The sequence below is a fragment of the Dipodomys spectabilis genome, unplaced genomic scaffold (assembly GCF_019054845.1).
Source record: "Dipodomys spectabilis isolate Male_0828 unplaced genomic scaffold, ASM1905484v1 ptg000108l, whole genome shotgun sequence".
In the NCBI taxonomy this organism is placed as follows: Eukaryota; Metazoa; Chordata; class Mammalia; order Rodentia; family Heteromyidae; genus Dipodomys; species Dipodomys spectabilis.
The window spans coordinates 10,549,362-10,559,320 of NW_024870785.1; positions in this window are offsets into that span (position 1 = coordinate 10,549,362).

Genomic DNA, 9,959 nt, shown 5'->3' on the forward strand with positions numbered 1-9,959 from the left:
CAGAGTGATCTTTTGGCGTGAAGTTTCTGACCTTGGTAGAGTTTCAGGTTCTCTTCGACGCTTGGTCTGATAGAACCTTATCATCTTGCCCTTGAGTGGGTAGGGTGATGTGCATTCCCAATTGAGAGCCAAGTCTCTTACCAAAACATAAGAAAATGAAGCTCATTTCAGAGGTGGATTCGTGTGTGTGTGTGTGTGTGTGTGTGTGTGTGTGTGTGTGTGTGTGTGTGTGTGTGTGTGTCTTCATTGGTAGATTGGTAGATTTTAGATTTTAGTTCAGGCATTCTTCTCTGAAGCCAAATAATTAAAACCAAAACGAGCCATCTCTCAGTCCTCTTCCTTTATCAAAATGACTCCCCCAGATAATACGTTTCTGTATCAAAAACTTGTTTTTTCACTATTAGCCAAGTGTTCAGAGAGCCTCTCCTAATGATTTATGCAGGATGGTCTTTCTGCTGCGGCTCTAATGAGAATCTTAAATCTCTTGAAAGCCAGGCGTTGGTGGCTAGCTACTCAGGAGACTGAGATTTTTGAGGATCGTGGCTGGAAGCCACCATGGGCAGAAAAGTTTGTGAGACTTTTATCTCCAATTTCCTGAAACAGCTGGAAGTGGAGCTGTAATTCAAGTAGTAGAGCAGTGGTCTTGAACAAAAAAGCCAAACAAGAGTGCAAGTATTTGATGGGGCTAAGAAGTCTTGTCCCTCACCTTCCTCAAGAGTACGTCAGAAAGCCCCCATGAGAGCAGCATTTGAAGACACAACAGAATAAGCATTTAAAAATATTTTATTATTATTTTATGATACTAGAGTTTGAACTCAAGGCTTGGACTCTTGTAGTTGTCCTACAGATTTAGCAACACTTCCAGCCACAAGATAAGCATTTTTTTAATACTTAGAAAATATTTTCTTTGGGCCAGGCATTGTTCTAAGCACTTTCCAAATACTAAGCCATGCATCTTCACAACAATCCTGTGGGCCAACTATGAGTATTTTACAAGTGAACAAACCAAGTCTAGCCTTTGTGTGACAAAGCTGGGATAGGAATAATATAGTGTGTCTTCAAATGCTGTAGTCTTTTTATTTTTTAAGTGTTTCTTTCCCTACCTGCAGTGTTGGGGGTTGAACCCAGGGCCATGTGCATGCTAGGCAAGCACTCTACCACCAAGCTACATCCCAGCCCAGGAGCTCATTGTGTCAGTTTATAGCCTATTATAGAATTCATTTGTCTCCTACTTTCATGGACTTCTGATCATTTGTGAGCATTCCTAGGCTTTTTCTAAAGGATTAAGCTGGAAAGTTTCTTTGAGATGCCTTCTCATTGTACATTGATTTTCTTGGTTGGCAGAAAATTCCAATTGGTTACACAAACAGACTGGATTTTGGCACAGGAATTTAGGGGGGACCTAGAACTTCATATAGATTGCTTACAGTATTGCAAGCCCCTTGCCAGTAATACTCTTTCCTTCCTGCAAACCTGCATATACAGATCCATGGCCTTCATGGGCCTTCAAGGGCCATCTCCAGTACCTTGATAGGTCTCCACTGCCCTTTGAGGGTAATTTAATCATGTGGGAGAAACTCTGGACTTTAGAAATTTTTGAGTTTAAGGAGCTGTTGAAATAAGAGATAATCCAGGCACTGTTGGCCCTTGCCTGTAAATCCTAGCTACTCATGAGTCTTAAGGTTCAAAGCCAGCCTGGATGGGAAAGACTGAGATTCTTACCTCCAATTAATCAGTCAAAAGCCAGAAATAAAGATATAACTCAAGTGGTAGAGTGTCAGCTTTGAATGAAAATGTTTAAGGACAGTACCCAGGCCCTGAATTCAAGCTCCAGTACCACACAAAAAGAAAAAAAACCACTAAAGTGGTGACATATTGCAGACTACAAAATGTACAACCAGTGGCTGAAGATGAGCAGCTCCGAGCAGAGGCATAGGCCATCGAAGGAAACCACTTGATGCCATTTGAGGAAGCCACTCAGCTTTCTTGGGCTCACTCCAGGGCATTAGACTCGTGTGGCTATTTCCTGTTCTCCTGTAGCTGTTAGGAACAGCTCTCTTCTCCTTACTCCTCTAAACCTGGTCATTCTCCAGCTCCCCAGTCAGGAGCATTTCTCCAGCCTCCGTGCTTGCTTGCCAGGCCCCCTACTTCTGTAGCTCTCCCCGCCGTGTGAGTGTCTCCCCCACTCCCTTCTTGGCGCTGCCAGTCCATCACCGAAGCCCCAGCTGCCAAGTTCACATCATTCTTTACTGGTTGTCACTCTGCTGTTGGCTCTAACCCCAAAGCCGTCCTCTTCCTTGCTCCCTCGCTTCCCTAAAGCTTTGTCTCACTCTCTGAACTCCAGCATTTTGGAGTTCTCCCTTCTTCTTTGGCTCTTCCTTCACTTCCTGTGTCCCTCTCCTGTCACAGAAACTTTGTGTTCAGTCCGAGTTCTAGGGATATTCTCTGCAAATTATTTCCTTGAGGTCTCCAGCTTAATTTGCATAAGGAATCAAGTATATTCTTTTAGATCCTCACCCCAAATTATTCTACCTTAAATTCTTTAATATCCAATCCTTTTCAAAATAACAGTAGAATACTTCTGAGGTGCATGTATTTTTTGTTAATTCCTTCAACTATCTTTAAAATGGAGCATTAATTCATTGAAGTTGGTTATCTTTCCTTCTGTTTCTTCTGCTTTTAGCAGGTGAGTTTCCTATGGATGGGGTCTGTGTCTCTCTCCTTCAGGATTATATTCCATTTTTAGAACAGGATCTAGGCTTATCTGGGTTAACACTGTTTGTACTTTTGTTCATTTTGTATTCCCCAGGGTACCTTCTCTAATACCTTCTTCAGAGAAGTTCACTTTGTCCTGGACACGGCTGCCATATGATGATCCATATCAATTTCCTACTAAAACTCTTTTACTTCCAAGCTAATTCTTATCCAGACTTATTTCTTGGCTTTCTCCACTCAGTCTGATTCCTCATTGACCCACAAACATCCTACCTGCTGGGGTCCTCCTCCACATCTCCCTGTTCTTCTGAGTCTTCCTCATTCCCAGCCTTCCAGGAGTCTGCTGCTTCTTCTCCCCGCCATCTCTTACCTGCTATAAATACTCATCCTTTTCTCTTTGACTTAAGTCCTGGGTCCTTTTGCCTTTGACTGCCAAGACACTACATGCATCACATACTTGAAGGGTTTCATTAAACAGACCTTTATTAAGGACACTGCTTAGCCAAGTCTATACTCAGTTCTGTTTTGGAACTTGAGAGGCAGTAAGGCAAGCAAGCTGAAGGTACTGTAAGTGAGATCATCTTAAGGAGGTCACACTTTTCTGTAACAATAGACAGAGCTGTCCAAGAACTTCTACAATGAGGAATCACAGGATATCAGAGCTGGAAATAAATCCTGAGATCTTCTAAAAGTCTTCTTTTAAAAAGAACCAGCTAGCCAAGTGTTGATGGCTCATACTTTTAATCTTAGCTACTTAGGAGGATGAAATTACTGGGGTGGTAGTTCAAAGCTTTCCCAGGACAAAAAAGAGCGAGACATGGTGGTACACCTAATATCCAAGCTACCAGAAAGAGTGATAACTAAATGGATTAGTAACTAAATGGATTGCATATTGTGCATTCCTAAGCTGGAGGCATGGCTTAGTGGTAGAAATACCCACAATGTTCAAACACTAGTACCACCAAAACAACACGCGTGCGCGCGTGTGCGCACACACACACACACACACACACACACACACACACACACAGCAGCTATACAAGGCTCAGGAAAGTAAAGTCAATTGTCCATGGTTACTTGAAAGTGGGGACTATTTATCCATGGTCATATTTTGCAATCCACTTTCCATATCTACGGTCATGACACTATACTAGAGTTTCTGGTCATTCTTCCCAGTAAGCTTCCAAATGAGTCCCTAGGAATTCCTTGGGAATGAACTCTTGGTGGAACAAGAGTGTTAGATATGGCTTGGGATGTTGGGGTGTCATGTATGAACAAGGACACCAACTTGAAAGGAAGTTGGCAAGGCAAAGTTTACTTCTGCAGAAGAGTGTGCCATCAGCCCCAAATCTGGCAAGCAAGCACACAGAGCAGGAATGCTGCTTACTTTTCAGGCACTGCTCCTCTGCTCGAATTGTCCAGGCTCAGGTTCAAAGTTTGCTCACGATGCTAGGTTGAAGAGGCTAGGATGTATCCACTGTACACTTTTACATACTTAGTTATAAAGTGACAATGAAAAGTTTTTAAGATAAGATTAATAGGATGCAAGCAATCTCGAAACATATGCCCTCTGCTACGTAAGCAATCTGAGGTGTGACTTAATTCCTCTTTGCTTCCTGGACCCCTCTCCTGTCACAGCATCTTTGTGTCTAATCTGAGTTCTAGGGATATTCTCTACAATTCTTATCCCTGTATGAAAGTATTTCCTTTGAGGTCCCTATACTGAACCAAGTATATTCTTTCAGACCCTCGCCCCAAATTATTCTACCTTGAATTCTTTAATATCCAATCCTCTGCTAGTTTCTTGAACAATCTGAGATGTGTCTTAATTCCCTTCCACTTTGGAATAACCAGTGAAGAAACAACCTTACATTTCAAAAAGTCCTTCCTTATCTCAAAGCATTTCAGCTTTCCCTTTCTTTACTTGTGGACACTGTCAGCAGGAGTCCCCACCAGGCCAAAGCAGGAACTTTCACTTCTAAGCAACCAAACCCACTTAGATAGAAAAGATGGCTTTTCTCACAAGAGACAACAGGGAACAGCAAGGATACCCTAGTCGGATAGCTGTGTGGTTGGCCCAAGACACCTGTTGGGCAGGTCCACTCTTGTGCCCCCAGCCCCTGGTACAGTCCCTGACTGGTGATATGCCTATGGTGAGGTACTTCTGGGAGACCTCACCCACTGGGTTCTATTCATGCAGGGAAGATATTGACAGGGAATGAATCTCTTGTGCCCATGAATGGGTACTACCAAAGCTCTTTGGGCTCCCATCAAGGAGGATTGGTACTTTCTTACTCACTGTTGAGGTCCCGTGACTTCTGACACCATAACTGTGCAGTAGATGCTCAATGTGTGTTTGTCATAATAGCTTTCCAGCCCCTGGAAGCAGCAGGTGTGGGGCCTCAGCTTTCATTTGTGTCCCTTTGGCAGTGCCCCTTGTCCCTGATACATGGTCCCTTCCCTTTCCAGCGTGCCGCACCTGGTATCCCTCCCAAGGGGAGTTAGCAGTGAGTACCTCTAGATTGTGATCGTTAAAAAGCTTTCCAGGTCTCAAGTTGAGGGAATATTTGAGAACTGTAAGTTCAGTGTGGAACCAGATCCTACTGAATTAAACCTACCTGACACCCTAACACCTTAGCATTTCTCACTAATGGCTATTTCTTGTCTCTAAGGTATTTCCTACCACTTGACTTTTATTATAAGACTTAACTTCAACAGAATTTTAGCCAGATGTTGGCTTTTAACCTGAAGAGGAAAAGGCAGAAGTGACAGCATTCCAAGGGTAGGACTTGGGGCCAGAAGACACGTATGCAAGTGTCAGCTCTGTAGTTAAGCAGCTGTGATCTCACTTATTGTTCAAGCCGTATAACCCACTGCCACGGAACACTAGAGTAGATGTGTTAAGGAGAAACCTATGAGCCACATATGTTATCATTCTTTAGGCTTTAGGGCCTCCATGACACATGGAATTGTGTGATCCATTAATCATAGCAAGGATGGAAGAAGGTCCCCAGGAATTCACAATCCTTGAGTGGGCCCAAATACCAGAGACGCCACTGAGCCTCTTTCCATGGCAAACTCGAGCTACACCTGAGCTGAGCCTCTGTATGCAAGATTTGTTACCATGAGGTCCAAATGGTCTTTCCTGGGTACAGTAAGTTTTTACTACACCTCCCCCCAATTCAGAACACCCTGCCTCTGCAGTAGGATATTTATCATAAACACCCCCGCATATCCCCCCACCACACACATACCTCAAAGGTTGGGGACTCCTATCAATAGCTCCTACTAAGGCTTCAGTGATGCTCAGTAAATGTTAATGAATGAGTGAAAGGTTAGCTTCTTAAACTTCTTAGGCCTGGGGTCACACCAAACAAGGATACACTGGCCCTTATCCCAAGAAATATTTTCCTTTTCCTATCTGTGATTCTAAATACCAAGTTCTAGCAGTGCAGTGGCCCATAGCTATCACCCAAACAGTCAGATAGCAGTAGCATCCCTGGCCTTTCCTTGTGAGCTTATCTGTTGTTTAATGAACAGACTGTGAGGCCACAGAGATGTCCTAGAGCAGGGCCACTCTCTGGCAGGGAATCAGTGGCCGACCCTAAAGTGTTGGGGTTATTTAACCTCCATGGATTCTACTTCCTTATCTATAAAGCAAGGAGGTTGGGCTACATGACCCCTTCTAGCTCTGAATATGATGCCCAACATGTTTAGCCTCTGGCCTAAGTCCCCCACCCTAAGTCTTCCCAAGTGCTTCTTTTTAATTTCCTCTTTCCCAGTTCCTTTCATCTGTACTCCTGGCTTTATGCCAGCCAGTGGTACCTGTAAGCCCAAGACCCCAGAGCTGGACTGAGAGATCAGGGAGGTTATGATGCAAATAGCCAGCTTTGGCCACCATCTCTAGCTCTTTGCATTCTCTTTGGAGCCTTAGGCCCATTCAGAGGCTCTTAGAAATATTTGGGCAATGCTTTGTACATAATACAGGGTTCCCAGACGCACAGATAAAGACTTGATGATAAGGTCACAAGTCTTTGGTCCATGGACACAAAGAGTTAAAAAAAATTAAAGGAATGTAAGGGGCATCTTTGATAACTGAATTCCCATCTGGGCACCATCCCTGACTGATGCTGTGCCCTGCAGTTGGAGCCAGAGCTCACCAAGATCTCTGGGCTTCTGCCACAGAAGATCTCATCTCATAGAGTGCACATGCTTGTTTAAGCTAGCTTCACTTAAAAAACTTACGAAGCATCCAACTCACTATTCTCATGTTTCAACAATAGAAAACATGAGATTCTGTTCCTTAAGGAGTTCATTTTGGGAAGACAGTACCACCATACAACCCTAAGAAAAGTCAGGTGGCAGAAGTGTTCACCAAGAGGTGGGAAGAGAAGACTGTCTTCAGGGGGGAAATCATAGTGCTGCTTGATATGGTTACCGTGGGAATGAGATAGCCTAACTAGAGTGTCCAGCATATAATAAGAGTTTAATCAAATTACTATTGGTCAGTTTCAGTCGCCAAGGAGAACATAGATTACATAATGGGGAGTCCTGGAAATAGTTGGAAGGGACCATGTCTCTGGACTAGAATTGTATTCTCAGGGATTGCTAACAAGCTGTGAACTTGGAAATAGACCAACATACTTCTCTTGGTTACTCAAAGGGATCTGGAAAGGAAGGTAGTCTCATAAGTCCCCTACTGCTCAGTGATTCTATGACCTTGTCATCAATATAGTGATGTGTGATGAACTGAACAGAGTTATGAAATAGCATTTGTCTCTGATGCCCACCCTTCCCCCCCCCAATTTTCTATATATCCACTTCCTTTTCCCCAGCCAGAAGCAATGATCTCAGCAAAGAATTGTTGTCCAAAGGTCCAACCCTCCAATATATATTTTTCTCTGGGGATATTTTCGTTACAGATGTCCATGGCACATCTTGGTAGGGCACAAAGTACATGTTTGGCACTCTAAAGCTCTAGAGTAGCCTGAAGTCTAAACAAGCACAGATGATAAAGAGACATCAGCATTCAGACATGGCCAAAAGAACCTTTTTGTGAGAGGTAGGATTTGTTTGGGCTTTGAAATGAGCTTAGGAGTTTCTAATGCCAGGTGGTAGGAATGAGTAAAACTGTTGAGGGTAATAGCCTGAGAAGCTGGACTCTTGTTGGGGAGCATTCTATCTATGATGGAACTGTAAATAAGGGTTCATAATGATAAGTTGGGACTCAGGAGAGGCCTCGCTTTCTAATTTGCTCATGTACTCTCAAGCTGTGCTGTACAAAAATCAGGACAAGTTTTGAGAAAATAGAGCAAACTCGACTAGCCGAACTGTGGGTACTAATAAAATCAGGCATCTTCAGAACTATTTTGTGAGCCTTGCGTTTTTTTTTTTTGCTTCAATTTCCTGCTAACTTTACTTATCATTGTTAAATTATTTTATCATCCATTTTTCCACTTGGTTTCATATCAAGTCTGTCTTCACTGGATGAAGATGTACCCCACTGAAATATCTATCTGGGACATTGTTTTTGCTAAGTATTCTTGTTCTTCCCTTGAATTCTTGGTTAATATTTCTTTGAATATTGCCTCCGTCTCCATCTTCACTAACTTTTGTTTCCAAGAGTATCAGTTCAGCAGATATTTCTTTTTACCTGCGTTCCTTGTAGTTCTTATTTCTTTTCTTTTTGTACTATATTTTTTCTTGGATCTCCCAGCTTATCATCTTATTTACTGGTCATTTCAGCCATCAGTTTAGATTTTATTTCAAATATTGAAATACTGGTGTCAATCTGCTTATTTTTTCGGGGCTGGGAAGTTGGCTTAGTGGTAGAGCGCTCGCCTTGCATGCTTAAGGCCCTGGGTTCGATTCCTCTGCTCATTTTTTTCAAGGATTCATTGTCTGCTGGTGTTTCTGATGCTGTCAGTATGTTCTGTACAGTAGAACTGTGTTGATTTATCAGTAAGTCTGATCAACTTACTCAGCTGTAAATACTTCTGCTTCTCCAGTTTGTTTCGTAGTTTTGGTGAATACCAAATGTTCAGTGATTCTTAAGTATGTGCTCATTTTTGTGGCTAAAATTTCCTATCAGTCACTTGGCTGCCTCTGTCCACTTTTTAGGGAAAAGAGGAAGAAAGAACAACAAGCATCCTTATTCAGAGACTGAGGAAGAAGTGGGAAGCACCACTGGTCTGAGTATCAGTATCTGAGGCTTCTGGGATTGTGTACATGACTCTGTTTCCAGCTCCAACCCACTCTCCTCCACAGCTTCTTTGGTCATAGTTTCAACTTCAGTTAGGCTGGGTAAAGGAAGGAAGAGGTGGAGGGACCTTTAAAGCCAGTTTCTCAACCTGTTTGCTACACATTTTCCTCCTGCTCTCATAGTCCACTATTTCCATTGGGTCCTCTTAAATATTTTTGTCCGGGCTGGGAAGGTGGCTCAGTGGTAGAGCACTTGCCTTGCATGCCTGAGGCCCTGGGTTCGATTCCTCAGCACCACATAAGCAAAAAGAAAAAAGCCGGAAGTGGCACTGTGTCTCAAGTGGTAGAGCGCTCGCCTTGAGCTGAAGAGCTGAGGGACAGCGCCCAGGCCCAGAGTTCAGGCCCCACGACCAGACCCAAAAAAAAAAAAAAAAGTTTTGTCCCACCTTTGGAGAAAGACAATTTCTCCTGTGTATTGTGTTCCTCTGTTTCTATACCAAATTTATTCCACCAATTTTTTTTATGCTTCTGGAGTTGTGGCCTGTGGAAGGTTCTCTTTGTTTTATAGTTCAATTATGGAGTGTGTGTGTGTGTGTGTGTGTGTGTGTGTGTGTGTGTGTGTGTGTGTGTGTGTGTGTGTGTGTGTGTGTGTGTGTGTGTGTGTGTGTGTGTGTTGCCGAGATTTGGGAGAGAGAAAGTAAGTCTAACCATGGGTTTAGACCCCCATCTTAAGTCAAAAATTCCCTGATAGCATTAAATTCAGTGTTGCAAATTTCAAATGGTAATTCCAAAAGGATTGTGATGATTGATGTTTTAGTTGCTCACCAGTCCTATGAGACCAGACCTGGTGATGATAATGTACTATCTTTCATATGCAAAGGAGGGATCCAGAGCTAAATGAGATAAATATGGGAGGTGACAGGAAATGAATAAATGAAGAATAACATACCTGGAGACCCAAGTGTGCTAATCATAAGCCCAGCCAGGCAGATCAGTGACAAGATGAAAGAGAAACAAGCAGACATGCAAATTCCTCACAGTGT